General features: G+C 42.0%; 1 protein-coding gene across 1 annotated transcript in view; it reads right to left on the bottom strand.

Annotated features, from left to right (window-relative positions):
• PTPN14 (protein tyrosine phosphatase non-receptor type 14) overlaps positions 1–16,324 on the bottom strand; it is a 161,593-nt gene that overhangs the window by 65,397 nt on the left and 79,872 nt on the right. The gene's annotated exons all lie outside the window — the stretch shown is intronic.

Here is a 16,324-nt window from a genome sequence, read left to right as displayed (position 1 = left end):
TTATTTAAAGGGCGAGTGCACATTCAAACTTTTACAGAACACATGCAAGGGTCTGGGCTTGGACACTGCAGGCTCCGATACTGATAGCAGAATTTTCCTTATGCACAAATGGGGGCTGGGTTAAAGCCAAGCTGAAAATGCACCTTTAAGCATTCTACCATTAACATTGGAACACACAGGATCACAGATCTTCAGCTGATTAGGGAAGCCAACAGTAGAGCCTTTGGATCAGATTCCAAACAGTGTAAAACTAGTGCTTGCAGAGGTCTTCCCCTGCAGTGAGAGCAGAATCTAGCCCATTTACTGCACAGTGTCTGCCACTGACCTGTCTTGGAAATGTCACACAAAAATATTGCTTAAAGTGAAAAATGAGGTGTCAGAAGCTTCTACAAAACAGATAAAACTATTTGGCTTCAGCACCATCAGTTAACCACACACATTCCTGTGAAAAGATTGCCCAATCTCCTCCCCTTTGCGGTAGTAATTACTGGCTAGCTTTCCTACAGAAAGCAATAAATTGCACTCCACTCCCACTTTATTTTTTGCAGAGACCTTCACACCTTTATGGACATGATATAAACTAGTCACCACTTATCAGAAAACAAATGTATCACATTGTAGAAGACATGTAAATTCCAATCACTCAGCAAACATGACCCTGTGTTAGTGAACACTGCTCTGCTCAAGGCAAGATGTTGCCAGCACGCTATGTGAATTAATGCCCTGCCCACTGGGTGAAATGGATTTGTTCTACTGAGTAATTATTCTTTGTAGAATCTTCAAAAACAGCTGAAGATACCAAGTGCCATAGCAGATGCCAAAGATAAAACAATGAACCAGTAAACATCTCACGGCACAGGAATCTTCCTATGCTGGTATTTCTGCCAAATTCTTGTTGAGATTTTAATAGGGACCTCCACACAAACACTTCTTTTAAACTCATTCAAAGTGCCCAGGACTGCACTAACATCCAACTGCAGATTTTTTTAGCCTTATATCCTGCCAAGAAGGGGAAAAAATGCTGAAGGTATTTGGGTCAAGAAGAAAGCTGTTTTTAGAGCTAGTTCAATGATTTGTAGGTATTTTAGAGAAGTAGAAAGTTTTCCACAGCTTGCAGTCAACAATTTTAATAAAGATTAGTTATTGCTGATTGACTTTTGGTACAGTGAATTTTAAAGCAACAGCCCTCACATTTTTGCATGGCATTTCTTGCACAATTATATGGGAATTGCATAACTATGTTGAAAATGGACGGGATGCTGTGTACTCTCCCGTTTAAAACACATGCTCACTGAATATATCTAGGGTTCCTTTATTAGGTGACTCAGTAACTGAGCTCTGTTGCACATGTACAGCATAGGTAAGAATGCTGTTCTGTGATCCTTCACATGACATCTATTTTGAACTGTAATTGTAAAAATGGTCCAGGATATTGGAGAGACAAGGTGGGTGATGTCTTTTATTGGACCAACTTATGCTGGTGAAAGAGACAAGCTTTCAAGCTACACAGAGCTCTTCCTCAGATCACAGTGTGTGTGTACACTGTTATATCTGCAATGGAAAAGGTATTGTTTCTTTACTACACCAAACCAGCAAACTTCTGGGAAGCAAACTGCATTCTCTGAGACTTACTCATCAACAGAATAGTTAACTAGCCCTTAATTGCAGGGTCATCAGAATACCACCTTAGCATTCAGTGCAACTGCCTGGGCAAATTTGCACAAACGTAAATATGGACTTCATTTGTCTCTACTACTTCATTTAAGTGTCTCTACTACTTGTGGAGATGCTCAGAGAAACACTAATAAGCCAAGGTTCCGAGATCCCAGGATGAATTAACAGCACTGGCATTTAAAAGAAACACCGATATAGAATTCATTGACACACAATAAATGTGGAACCCCACAATGCCTTGGTGAAGCTCATGGTTAAGACATCAGACAGGGACTCTGGAGAGCTAAATTTAATTTGAACTTCTTCTAACAGTCTTCCTCTCTGACCCAGGACACATTATAACTTTGCTGTCCTTGGGTCATATATGGGAATGATATTTCCATTTGCCCACTCTTTGTGTCTATTTGGATCATGATTTTTTTTGGGGGGGAGCGGGGGGAAGGAGTCTCTCTCCTCGATGAGCATATACAGAACTTTGCACATTGGGGCCCCAATGTCATTTGATACTACACTAATACAAATAAATTTAAAGCCAGCCCAGAAAAAACTCTCCAATTTTTTCATTTCCTGATTGTTCTTGTCTTTATATTTTAATGGAGCATTCAACAAAGATTTTGTGTTTGTTTCTGTTTTCCATTTCATTTCCTCTGATTTATGTTTAATGAAAAATATAGAGGGATGGTAAGACAGAGAGAGTTGAAGTGCCTGGGCAGGTCAGGATGGTTACTGAGTTATTTGGATTGAAAAAGCATGTAGCCCAATCTCCTGGTTTTCGTACAAAAGTAAGAATATTCGGATTTAATAAGAGAAATATCTCAGCTATAAAGACTTGCTCATAACAATTCATCCCAGCAGCAAACTCCCCGACAAAAAAAATGAAAATAAGTAAGGGCCTTGTTTATGTGTAGTTGGAGGGTGAGGCAAGTGGGGGTGTAAATCTATAGGCTGCTAGTTTGCCATGCACCAACTGCGTAAACCCCTCTATGTTGAGCTAAAATTTTCCTAGCATGCTCCTAGACACTGCAACACCAGTACTTTGAGTGTTATAACAGAGATACAGACCAATGTAGGGCTAAGGTAAAGGAACTTGCCAATCATACCACAGGGCTCGGGAAACAAACAAACATTCTGCCACTGCCTCCCCTACATACAGGTATTATGAGCTGCTGTATTCAATACTGGCAGGTGCAGGTCAGAGCAGAACCAGAGTCCTGTGGATACCTGCACTGGGGAGTCACTGCACAGTCCAGATCAGGAGGGGTAGCAGGATTTGGACTGGGATCCCTGCAGTCAAGACTCGACTGGGGCCTCCCAGCCCCCGTTGAGAAGTCAGGAACTCTTCAGCAGCCACACACAGCCAAGCCTTCAAGTGCAGCAGGGAGCACACCTCAGAGTAGACAAGAGGCACACACTTTAGGCACACTCCCGTTTGTACACACATTGCCGGGGAAGGGCGGTGGCTGAAGGGGGAGAGTGGCTGCTGCTGCGAGTGGCTTCCGGTAACTGGCTTAAAAAAAAAAAAAGTCCCAAAAGGGCGTTAATGCTGTCACACAGTGCCATGGGATCATGCTCTGAGATAGTTCCAAAAGATCTTGAGGTACTTCTCAATTTTCTCCCTAAGATTCCACGAGAATGCAAGAGTCTGTCCGTCAGCGTGATAAGATACCCTGCCTATCCACTGCTGCAGCTGCTATGGTGGTACCAAAACTGCACAGAGGCTGGCAACATAAGGGGCAGTTCTGAACTTGCTGCTTTTTCTTGTCAACTTTCAGCATGGGAATATCCCCCATAGACATGGCAGCCTGTGGACAAACGGGGAAGGTGGGTGACTGAATATTAAAGTGGCCACTGCTTGCATCTGCTGAATTGCCCAGAATTACCACACAATCAAATCCCCCTCATCACCTTTTACCTCCCACAACCTTACCCAACCCTAATCCCTATTTCCTCCTGTTTGCCCCCAACCCTCCCAAAAGTGGGGCTAAATTGCTCATCATCTTCAGGCCTCCAAGATATCCCAGAGGTTCACAGTGCAACAATAAAACAAAACATTCCTGAACAGAATGGAATGCAGGCATGCTTGATAAAATACTGTGATGCCAAAAGGCCTCCCATAACAGAAGCACATTGTTATGAGGTACAGTGGGTTAACTTGTTTGGTGGGTGGGGGGGGCGGTTGCGATTCTAAAAGCTGCAGTGGGATGACAGATGGCTCCACTAACCACCTCTCAAATTTCAGGAGGAACAGGAAGAGGTCCTGAGAAGAAATCTTCAAAGAAATCATGGAGACCTCTAACCAGAGAAGCACAGTGCTGTGGCAATAGGAGAGGGAAGACCAAAAGAAATCAGGGAGTTGAGGGGCAAAGCCTGAGGGCAGCATAGATGCATCTCAGGATAAGTCACCGTCATACTAGTTGGTCAACAGAGGAGCACCCTGAGTTAATATGCTCTATAGTCCAGACCAATAAGCAGCACTGGCAAAAGTTATCCCATGTTCAAAGGCAGCTTAATTCTGCTGCCACCCACCCCAATGCACTGTCTGCCTTGGCACAGTGTCTCCCCGCTCTCACTCACGTTCCCAAACCACTCTACCCCCCACCACGGCTATGAGCAGGGAGACAGATTAACAATGACACACCTGTGATCCTTTACCACTTTCCAATTCCCCCATCCCTTATCCCATTGCTGCTATATTTTTCCTAAATTTGCACAGTTAAAGAAAACATGAAGCTGGGTTCAGTACCTTTATTCTTAAAACTAGTTTGGGGAACACATGTAACAGAGGGGGAGGCAGAAGGTGTCACCCACCAAGCCCACATATCCACAAATCCCACAATCATTTCAGCGTTCATTGTCGTCAAGTGGTTCCTCAGGGTCTCCCTGATACTCCTGGCCTGCCCTTACATCACAAGCTGGCCCTTAATATCTGGCTGCTCAAACACTTTGGCCAGATGCTCTGTCTCTGCACTCCGGCCATGAGCAGATGCCTCCCCTTGCTCTCACACAGCTTGTTAAGGAAGCAACATATGGCCAGGACCATGGCCCAGAAGCAACGGTTCACAGTGCACAGGTTCTGTGACAGAGCAGGAAGCATCTGCTCCTGTCTGCCCCACAGGACAGGAGGTGGCAGCAGCTGCACTGTTCCTCCTCTTTCTCTGACACTGTCCACCGTCCAGAAAGCTCAGTGTTAGGGCTGCTGCTCTGAGTGTTGCCCACACCACTTGCTGCACAGCATCCTATATCTGTGATTGCTCTGACAGAAAATCTTGGAATGCAGGATCCATGACCATTGCCTGCAGCCACTGGCGTGGTGAGCTAGCTCTGGCAGTTTAAAATGGCACTCAAAGGAACCAGAAAGTGGGGGCAAGGGGTGCAGGGGAAGGGATCCAGGAAGAGCAGGGGCTGATGGGACAACTTGCTCATTCCCAGGAAAGCTCGCACTTCCTATTGAATTCCCACCAGTCTATTGAGGGAATGAGACACCAGGGAGGGTGAGATACAGTCCCAAGATGTATTACTCATTTTTTGAAATGGGGCTCTTTAAATGTGAATGCTCCACTTCGAAAAGCTATGGCCATGTGAATGCAATTGCTCAACCTTACATATTTGGATGTTAGAACATGGGAAGGTACTGGAGAAGTATCCACACTTAAGTGATTTATTCTGCATCCTCATTGCAAAGTGGGTGTGTTACAAATGTGAGTGAGCAGAACTGGGCTCTAAGCCCCACCCCCATGCATGTCAGATTGAAAGAACCACTGAACTCAGGTGAGACAGGTAGTATGTGTGTGTGTGTGTGGTGTGTGTGTGAGAGAGAGAGAGAGGGAGGAGGAGGAGGGTGGGGGCAACCCCAAAGTAAAAGCTCAGGTGAACTCTGCAGTGAAGACCTTTGTCTGAAACCAACCCAAGTGTGTGTCCGCTAATAGAGCTGCCTCTCACAGGAAGAGCCTAAGCTCCTGAAAAACTAGCCCTAAACTATTGAGGGCATTTGTGTGTCAAAAGAGTTCCTTCAAGTACACCTGAACACAAACTAGATACAGTGTAACTTTCATGCTGCACAAAACACTGCCTAGCGAATAAGAAACACTGTTCTGTACTATCTGGAAGAGGCATGTTATTTTTCAGGATAGCCCCATGTAAATCATATGGTCACATAAAAAAATCAGACTATTCCAGAGGTCACTCTGCCCTAGTTCCTCGGTCTGAAATAATCACACTCTTCTCACCAAATGCAGAGGAGGAGAGGAAAGTGAATACCAAATGGTCACAACTGCTACTTGAGGATCCAGGGGTATAAAATTATCTTTTCCTCACTGCTACCATAAGAAAGTCAATGGATATCCTTCTAGCACTATTACTCTTGAATAAAATAAATAGCCCTCTCTGATTTGTCAGTCATCTGCATTCCAGCTGTATTGAAATTTTGCACCGCATACTGAGGGAGAAAAGAGAGGATATCAGATTAATCACCAGAGGTTATCCATTCACTAACCTCACTTTCAGTACAGCTAGGACCAAATTCCTTTCTGCCAGCCGCAATGAATTAAGTATAAATAAGACAAGAAAGGTGAAGGTTAGTTCAACAAATTTTCCTCAAAAAATGTATTTATTGATTGGAAAGATCTGTGTTTTCATATGCCATGAAATCACTCTCCTGGAGAAGTCAAGATGCAATTATCACCACATTAATGTACAAAATATTAGTCTGAGATTTAGCAGCACTGTCTCTGGCTGATGGAAAACTAATTTATAATTAGTGAAAAGCAGAAGTGGGTCATCTTTGTGCTGTAATATTGTTTATTTTAATCAAAGTATTTCCTTCCTAACACACAGGAGAGGAGAGTTAATTGAAATGAGGGAAGGAGACATGAAAGAGCCTACAAATGAAATATAGCCAGTTCTAAAACACCACTTTTCTGCTGTTCTAGATCCTCAGCCTTGTTATTTTCCTAAAACCATTAAATTTGGGCTACTCTTCATCTAGCCAATCAGGTGCTGTACACAAGGATTCATGGGAGATGATCACAGACTACTTCCTCTCATCACTGTTCATAGGGATCCTACATCTTTCGTGGCAGGAAAAGTCTCCAGCAACTGAGAGGCAGGAGGACACTAAATAGCTAAAACCAGAAGTGTAGACAGGAAGGCTTGGGCTGGATGAATACAGAGCTGTATAGTAAACGTACTTGGGCCTACCGGGCCAGGAACAGAGAATTCTGACTTAGGGAGGTACAACATGTACTTTTTGGTGTCAATTTCTCATCTCACCATTCAAGAAGGAGAGGTTCAGTAATCATGAGTATCAGCTCAAGTCTCCAAAAATAATTTGTCTAAGGTGCATATGCATTGAGAGATCTATATTTACAACTGACTTTAGGACTGTCATTTAATTCTACATTATGCCTCTTTGTGGAACATGGAAGAGAAACATACAAATGAAAGATACAGATGAAATTCGTAACTTATATTTTTGGTCTTCAAGTATAAATCATTAAAGAAGGTGGCTGGCAGTCCTAGGGAATTAAATCTTCAGGTAATGGAAAAGGTTTATCACACATAACAATTGTGTAAGCTTCCACACCAACATGCCTTACGCCTGATTTGGAACACTTATCTCGAGACACAAGAGAGTAATCCACTTTCCATACCAATTCAGTGCTTTTCGCCTATCTGGTGCCAAGCGATAGCTTTTGTGTCATGGTTTTTATTATTTTTGTCCCTTGGAATTGGACAGAAGCCACCAGATTTATTCCACGTCTAAAGGAAATGTTACTTACATTAATAATAAAACATAACAAAGGCCTTTCCAAACAAAAAGGGTTTCTCTCCTTCTTGCCCTATTCCAAACCAAAATTTTGACAAAGCCTCCAAGAGTAAGCACCTACCTTAATGGAACAAGTCTTATAACTTGAAATGTTACATGAATAGGTAGACTTTCTGTTAAAGACAACTTCTGTCTACAAACTTTAAGATGCAGGTTTTTTTTTAAAGTTTCATTATTCAGAAGGTCATTCATTTCCCTAAGATAGCGTGCTGTGTACACAAAGCTAGACTTGTAATTTTGCACTTCATTTCAAAATGGGAAGAAAAAGTTTAATTTTCATGCCTGCCACAGACCATCACAGGAAGTTTACAATGGCTCAATCAAGCATAACACAAAAACAAAGGAATGCATTCAGATCACATAAGCGTATTTCAGCTGGAAGGTTCCTAAAAAATTTATGGACTGTACTGGAAAAGAACCTAGTGGAGAAAAGCCTACAGCCATAGCACACTTAAACTAGAGGAATCTAGGAATTTATAGATTGGATCATTCAAGTGGTTCAGCTACTCTCCCAGCAACTGGTCAGAGTTACATTCAAAGGAAGAAGAGATCATCCAGTGCACATGCAACAAACACATTGTCCCATATGCATAGATAATTTGTATGTACGGATAGATCCTAAGCCCTGAAGGACGAATGCCACAAGTCCTTAAAACATAATCTAAAGGAGGAAAAACACCCGCGCTCTCTGGTGCGTAAATAAAAGACCTTTGTCTTCACTGGTACAGACCTGCACCTTTGCAGCAAATTTTAAAATGATTTTCAACATGCTTCTGTTAAATTCTGTTAAATCATGGGAGACAGGAGAGATTCCAGAAGACTGGAAGAGGGCAAACATAGTGCCCATCTACAAAAAGGGGAACAAGAACAACCCAGGAAATTACAAGCCAGTAAGCTTAACTTCTGTGCCAGGAAAGGTAATGGAGCAGGTAGTTAAGGAAGTCATCTGCAAGCACTTGGAAGGTAGTAAAGTGATAGGGAACAGCCAGCATGGTTTTGTACAAAACAAATCACGTCAAACCAACCTGATAGCTTTTTTTGACACGATAACGAGACTCGTAGATAAGGGAGAAGCAGTGGATGTGGTATACCTAGACTTTAGTAAAGCATTTGATCCGGTCTCGCATAATATTCTTATCGACAAACTAGGCAAGTCCAACTTAAATGGGGCTGCAATAAGGTGGGTGCATAACTGGCTGGCTAATCATACCCAGAGAGTAGTTGTTAATGGTGCTCAATCCTGCTGGGAAAGCATAACAAGTGGGGTTCCGCAGGGGTCTGTTTTGGGACCAGTTCTGTTCAATATCTTCATTAATGATTTGTATATTGGCATAGAAAAGTACGCTTATTAAGTTTGCAGATGATACCAAGCTAAGAGGGGTTGCAACTACCTTGGAGGATAGGGTCATAATTCAGAATGATCTAGATAAATTGGAGAAGTGGTCTGAAGTAAACAGGATGAAGTTTAATAAAGATAAATGTAAGGTGCTGCACTTAGGAAGGAATAATCTGTTTCACACATACAGAATGGGAAAAGACTGTCTAGGAAGGAGTACAGCAGAAAGGGATCTAGGGGTTCTAGCAGATCACAAGTTAAATATGAGTCAACAGTGTGATGCTGTTGCAAAAAAAGCAAACATGATTCTGGGATGCATTAGCAGGTGTGTTGTGAACAAGACACGAGAAATCATTCTACCGCTCTACTCTGCGCTGGTTAGGCCTCAGCTGGAATATTGTGTCCAGTTCTGGGCACCCCAATTCAAGAAAGATGTGGAGAAATTAGAGAAGGTCCAAAGAAGAGCAACTAGAATGATAAAAGGTCTGGAGAACATGACTTATGAAGAAAGGCTGAAAGAATTGGGCTTGTTTAGCTTGGAAAAGAGAAGATTGAGGGGGGACATGATAGCGGTTTTCAGATATCTTAAAGGGTGTCATAAGGAGGAGGGAGAAAACTTGTTCTTCTTGGCCTCTGAGGAGAGAACAAGAGGCAATGGACTTAAGCTCCAGCAAGGGAAGTTTAGGTTGGACATTAGGAAAAAGTTCCTAACTGTCAGGGTGGTCAAGTACTGGAATAAGTTGCCAAGGGAGGTTGTGGAATCTCCCTCGCTGGAGATATTTAAGAACAGATTAGATAGATGTCTATCAGGGATGGTGTAGATAGTGGTCGGTCCTGCTGTCGGGGCAGGGGACTGGACTCAATGGCCTCTCGAGGCCCCTTCCGGTCCTAGTGTTCTATGATTCTGTACCATTTCCCTATGCAAGGATGGCAGCGCGTTCTGAACAACAGGCTTCAAAAGTCTTATGGAGGCCCAGACGGCAGGGAGAAGAGCTTAATCCTCCTCCGAAGTGCAACGAGATTTCAACAAGGAAGCCCTGTCTGTTCTCTGTGGCTCGTACAGCATTGTTTATAAAGTTAGGAATTTGCTTCCCTGATAAAGGCCAACATTTCCACTTTTCTCATTGGACCGAATTGGCTGCCCTCTACCATGGAAGTGGCTCTCTGATTCCTGTACTGCCAGCCCCAAGCACGAGTCAGGCCTCCGGAAATTAATGAGATTATTTTAAAATACCATTTTTTTCAAATAATAAATTTGACACTTTTTTTATTTTCATGTTGATTTTTGGGCCTTGCAGGTGCTCTTCAAGCTTTTCTTTGCAACCATGCTGGCTGGAGATCTGCTACTTTTTATACAGTGAAAGAAGAAGTGTTCTTCACATTGCGTGACTCCAGGAGCTTGGGGATATAACACAGACTACTGTGAGACACACAGTATCATAAGAGCTGGCAAGACTGTGTCCTCCATGAGTGTAGGTATAAATATACCTGCAAATTTATGTACTAGCAGTGGACTGAAATCATTCCTTAGTGGTAGGCCCCTGCCATGGTACTTCAGTCAGGAGTATCCTCCCACAAAGGGTCCCAGAGTCAGCTGCCACAACACGTTAATGTGGGTGGGTTCATCCCAAGAAAAGGCAGGCCATGCCATCTACCCTCTCCCACTAGCACAGCTCTCTTTGAGGGCACAAGGGGTTGCAACTTGCTTTCCTCTGTAACTGCAAAGGCTGGTCTGGCCCCAGGTCTTTAAATATCTGTGATAAAGTTGTACAACTTGAGAACACTAGGAACTCAAAATCTAGCTCTTGGGGAAATGTTGGCATTTAACGACACCATACAAAAGCCCAGCTGATCTAAAAGGTACACAGAGTCCTATTGGGAGTACCACAAACATGAACATGAAACTAAGTCTCCAAATGAAAATGAAGAAATAGGTCCTAATGAGCAACATGAAAACATTATGTTTCTAATTCCAGGACACTACTGTTACAACATTTCTGGTCATCAAAACATACTGGCGAGCATTTTTTCCTGATGAAAGTAGCCTGGATCTTAACACTTATATTTATGTAACGTTATTCCAGGGAATGGTTAAACGTATACTCCACCTCCACCCATACCACACACGAAAACACACCCACTTTCCGGGCTAAAAGCATAGTACAATGTTTTAGATTAGATCTGGGTGTCAACGGCTTCTGAAAAGATCTGGCACAAAAAGCTCAGCTTTCAATAACCATCACAGAGAGAGAACAAGCTCCTCATTCACTGGAGGGAGTCAGCAGGGAGAAGTGCTTGCCATCCTCAGCAAATTATTTTATAAACAGGAATTAATGCTGAATCTTAAGTCTGCCTTGAAGGAGCTCTTACTTTTAAGTCTACAAGAGTTTCCCAGCTAGTATATGAACATAAAACCTGGGTAAAGAATCCACTGAGTATCGTTAAAGAAAAAATAACACTCACCGTATTACAACTATGTGAAGCACTCTTACTTTCATGTTTTCAAAAAGGAAAATGTTAAAATCTGTTTGAACACTGCTTTGTTTACAATAAAGAAGGGCAATAAAGTTTTGAAGATATTTTGCCATGCAGTAACCATCATTAAAGAAATCTAGTGATTTTTTTTAAAAAAAAAGTCAAGGAAACACTGAAATGGGAGAAAGAAAATACTCCCTGTTACCTAGTTTAATATAGGATTCTTTTGTAAGTAAGTTTCATTACTTTGTCCACTATGAATCTATATGATTCAAGTTTCTGCTGATTTCTTTGGAAGACTCTATTCAGTCCAGTCTCTCCACTGAGCAATTTATGCAAATAGTCTTACTCTGCCTTTTATTTCATCATGTTATTCCTGCTCTAGCATTTGGGATCAATCTTTTTCAAGTATGGCACATGAGATAACTCCAAAAGTAAGTCAATGGACAGCCTAATAAACTTTATGATGTTTCTTTAATGTGTGTAATCATTCAGTTTCCTTGGAGGGAAAATACTGCATGGGGGACAGTAGAGTTTTAATTAGAGTAAAGAAATAAAACTAAGAAGAGGGAAATTTAAACTGGATATCGGGGGGCGGGGGGGGTGTGTGGATCTTCCTAATTATGTGTTCTATTAGACTATGTAAGTATTTCCCTGGTAGAGAATTGGTGGATTTCTCACTGATGGGACTATTAGAAATACACGCAGTAATCCTGAAAACAGTGACAAGGAGAGAGATGGAGCAATACAACAGATGACTTCAGTGGTTCTTTTACATTCCTAAAGCCTGCCATTTTAGGATAACTCTTCTTGTGCTGTTTCACTAGGCTCTCTATATTTGGAGAGTTACAGTGAGCCAGACCTTCACCGGCGTAAACTGGAACCACTATCAATGAAGTCAAGAGTATTCTTGGGTAACACAAAAACAATACATCTGGGAGGTCCTCAAAAGTTACTAAAACTGGACAAGAGACAGTTAAAGTCTTTTCCCGTAGAGCACCAAAAAGCAACAGAACTGACAGAATCAGAATCTAGACATACCAATGGCTAGACAACAACGCCAGACAGATAAAGTTCTAGTAGATAGGGCTGGTGACAGACTTTTTTGGGCCCTAGTCAGTGTACATGTGGGGGCAGCGGGGGGGAAGAGGAGGAGGAGGTTTTGGGCTTGGCTCCAGGCCTCCCTGGAAGAGGTGGGGCCTCAGGTGGAAGGGGATGGGGCTAAAAGGCAACCAGCTCTTACCTCTGCCCAGACCATGCCATGCCCACCTCAACCGCAGGGCTCTGGTGGTGATTTAAAGGAGTAGTCCAGAGCCCCAGGCCTTTTTAAATCATTGAGCCTTGGGGCAACCCCAGAACAAAGTGATATTGCCAGTGAGATTCTGTTTTTTTCCGAAGGATATATTTTTGTTCCATATCTAGTCACAACCCAGATTTTCCTGTCGCCTTTATTTTCCAGTGAAGTCAAACGCATCTATCTATAGCCACCTATTGCCATTTAAATGGTAACAGCACATTACAAATTCTTTACTTTGCATCTGAAGCAAAATAAAATGGGATGAGAAGGGCTCTGAAGAAAAAAATCTTTCAGGAACAGTAATGCTGGGAGAGAAAAGGAAGAGGTGGTAAAACTTAAGAAGAAATGGATGTAAACACAGTTAAGAGGATAGCACTGGGACCAATTTTTTGAAGAGCCTCCAAAAACATGCCTGGCAGCCACAAAGGCTCCTTTTTCCTCTGCAAACACATTAATTTCCAAATTTTGCAGGTGCAATTGTGGCCATCCCTTTCCAATTTGGTCCCTGCACAAAAGGTATGTATTGCCATCCTTGAGGAAAATGCAGAGCTGAGTGTGAGATTCAAATTAAGCATCTGACGAAGTGAGTCTGTGCTCACGAAAGCTCATGCTCAAAACTTTTCTGTTAGTCTATAAGGTGCCACAGGACCCTTCGTTGCTGTTACAGATCCAGACTAACACGGCTACCCCTCTGATACTATTCAAATTAAGGGCACAATCCACCACCACGCTGAGCAACTACTACAAGATGCAGAGTACTCTGATCTCACACCACAGATACAATAAGACAAATCCTCCGAAGTGCAGCATGCCTCCTATAGGGTATTGTACACATGCAAATCCCACTCAAGGAAATGAGAGTGCAAGGTGCTCAGCATTTTTACAGGATTTGGCCCCGGAGGCCCAATTCTGCAAGAGGACAAACTCTGTCTACTCAAAACAATGGGTTTAAATTCTACAAGGTACTGAATTCCTCCTGCGAAGTAGATTTTTCTTTTAAAAATGCACTGCAAAATGCAGTCCACCATGCAAAAATCACACCTGAAGATTGAGATGATCTGTGGACAAAAACGCAATCTCCATGCTTCTCCTAGAATTGTCTGCAGTGAGTGGGAACTGACTGCTCCTTGTGTAGAAAACAGTATTACACCCACATGAGAAGCAGCTATGAAAGCATGTGGGAGCTGTTTGCAGAATAACAGTGCAAGGCAAACAAGTTGATTTGCTGTAAACATTATGCAAAAAGATTATCTTTAAGCACAAATGGTTGGAAGAATGCCTCTTATGAGTCTGCAGCAAATAAAAGCCAGTTATATTTCTAACCTATGCAAATATCTACTTTGCAGGGCATCACAAAGACTGTTTTATATTAGACACCACGCAATATGTTTAAATAGGCACAACATCTCCATGTGTGAGGGCTGGGAACTTGGGGAACAGCTGGTAGACTGGAAAAGTTGTTCATTAACCAGTCTGTAATTGAAACAGTGACTTACATAAAAATAATCTTTTCCTAATGTGCCAAGCCCTCTACTCCCAACCCAGTTGCTTCTGCCATAGTTGTCATTAAGGGCAGCTGGTTTGTGAAATTCTAGGAAAAAAATGTGGATAAGCCAAGCAGCAAGACTATGCGAACACTTAAATAATAAAACTGCCCCTGATTATGCCACAAAAAGAACCCACACTTATATTATACTCTGCAATGAATTCCTGAACTATAAGGGAATTTTTACAAACAATTTCTAGATGGAGCTTTTTCTGCCACCTTGGTCTTTGTTACTTTACATAGTTATCCAATGATGAATTACCATGATATACATTTATAATGGTCACCACCATAGTATGTGGGCTCACCTCACATAACTTAGATAAAGTGTATTTCATTTCCCCAAATACAGGACCCTGTTTTGGTGACTAATAACTCGATTTGTAGTCAGTTTAGGGCCAAATCTCCTGTGCAGGCAAGGCAAGGCTTCAGAGTCCTGTGGATCCCAGGCCTTTTTAACTGATGGATAATTTTAACATTAAAAGATGTTACACCCTTCATAGATTATACTGTGTAAAAGTGAATTTACTCGGCAGCATTTCATCAACGTAGGATGGGCTTTCCAGAAGAACTCAGTGTTGGCTTAACTCTGCTCTCATTGAAGTCAACGATAAAAACACCTTAATAATGCCACTGCTGAGTGCTTCTTAAAATCCAAACCGTGGATGTCTGATCAGGTGAGCCACCTTTGGTGGACCAGCAGGAGGGTAATACTGATGGTGGATACATCTCTGTTTCACCTAACCTACGTGGGAACTATTTCCCAATATTCTCTTAAAACCAAGTGTTTTACCCTTTGATCCTCCCTAATCACAGTTACGGAATGCACAGTAACTATCTGTGAGATAGAATGAGCTTGAATCAATCCTAAAAGTGACAGAATTTACATTTTTGGGGTGGAGTTTCTTCTCTCCGGTATTTTCACAATTTTCACAATGTACTGAGTATTGAGACATTAGAATCACAGGCTGAGTGCAGGAGACCACACTACCAACCCCACACCTACTACCTTCCTTCCATCCAACACAACCCAAAGCCCAGGGGTGATCTGCCCCTCTTCTACACCACAAGCAGCAGGATGTGGGGCATTGGTCTTCCATTTTCTCCTGGAAACTGGGAGGGGCATTTGTCTCATAACCCATTGCAGACCCACAACTTACTGATCTTACAGAACAGGAGCAGAGAAAATTTTTTCAGTATACAAAATGCCTTCAATCATGCATATTTGTCAGGGTGGATTGATTTAAATCAAGGCAATTTAAAACACCAAACCCCCCCACCCAAAAAAAATCATCAATTTAAATCTAGTTCCCAGAAAAGCTAAAAGTGACTGTGCTTAGAGTGCACTTAATTTTGAAGTACGATTAAACTCACTGGCACAACTGGTTTTTGAGAAAACAAGTACAGAATAGGGTTCCCTTGGAAAAACTGAGTTATGTTGAAGTAAAATAGGGAATAGGCTTATGGCATCACCAATGTGGTCTGTGGCCACCATGTTTCAAAACACAAGACGTGTATTATGTAATATAATTTAAGAAAATGTTACTCAGTGGCAACTGGCAACGCCACTTCTCTTACTGCAGTTTTCTGTACTGTATACTTGGATGATAGATTCTAAACATAATTAACTAATTAAACAAGCCATTAGGATTAACTAAGCTAAACTTTTTTTTTTCCTAGCAACATCCAACACAAGAAACAGCTTTGGAATTTACATGTTAAATCACACTTACACTAAAAGACAAGAGAGAGTCTTGAAGAATGATGAATCGAAAGTCAGTTACTTAAGCTGCTAACTAGTTGATCCACTCAGCCTTATCCACATCATTTTCTCCTATTCTCTCATTTTTGTAACTAAGCCCCGCATCATCATCTTGTACTGCTTACATTTGACACATTTTCCCTTTTTTTTAACCCAAGGAACAAAAGTGAATTCATGAAAGTGAATTTCTTCCAAATATTACCAGATAGATCTTTCTAATGCCCAGAAACCATGACAGTTTTTCTGCAGCAAAAGTATGGGGAAAATACAGGAAGCTGTGTGTGCACTGAATAACATCTTCCCATTTTCTTTCTAGTCCACTCCACCGTACCTTTCTATGCTGTCTCTGTCCTCTCTATATATAATTATCGCCCTGTCTTAAGACAATGTCTTAGCTAACTCCTTTGCCA

This window comes from Carettochelys insculpta, chromosome 3, assembly GCF_033958435.1.
Source record: "Carettochelys insculpta isolate YL-2023 chromosome 3, ASM3395843v1, whole genome shotgun sequence".
Classification (NCBI taxonomy): Eukaryota; Metazoa; Chordata; order Testudines; family Carettochelyidae; genus Carettochelys; species Carettochelys insculpta.
Note: the sequence above shows the minus strand (reverse complement) of the source record. Positions and strands in the feature narration are given on the sequence as shown.